This window comes from Halyomorpha halys, unplaced genomic scaffold (genome assembly GCF_000696795.3).
Source record: "Halyomorpha halys isolate HHAL.00 unplaced genomic scaffold, Hhal_1.1 Scaffold433.1, whole genome shotgun sequence".
In the NCBI taxonomy this organism is placed as follows: Eukaryota; Metazoa; Arthropoda; class Insecta; order Hemiptera; family Pentatomidae; genus Halyomorpha; species Halyomorpha halys.
Window position 1 is genome coordinate 8,498 of NW_027115152.1, and position 344 is coordinate 8,841.

A 344-nucleotide genomic window follows, 5' to 3' on the forward strand; every position below is an offset into this window, starting at 1 on the left:
CCTCCAATTAAGACACCATTCTTCGAGGGCTGTGATATGGGATTGGTAATAATAGTAACTCTTGATTCTCAATATTCTACCAATTCATTATAATTATTATCAAATTATATAATGTTTTTCTCAACTTCATCAAGCATTCTAAACATTAAAGAGTAAAATATTTGTTGAGTGGTTTTTTTTTTCTTTAACCATCATACATAAATTTTGTTGGAACTAATTAGTTATCAGTGCTATCATCCGTGTTTATAACATTTTCTCATTAAGCTGTGTTATTTTTAGGTCGGATCTGTGATAAGTCTTTTAGTATCTTCCAGCATGTCTTCTCCTGAAATATCAGTCCTCGT

At 30.2% G+C, this 344-nt stretch overlaps 1 protein-coding gene across 1 annotated transcript in view; it reads right to left on the bottom strand.

Moving 5' to 3' along the window:
• LOC112211290 (histone-lysine N-methyltransferase, H3 lysine-79 specific) overlaps positions 1–344 on the bottom strand; it is a gene marked incomplete at its 3' end in the record, with an annotated part of 127,291 nt that overhangs the window by 3,633 nt on the left and 123,314 nt on the right.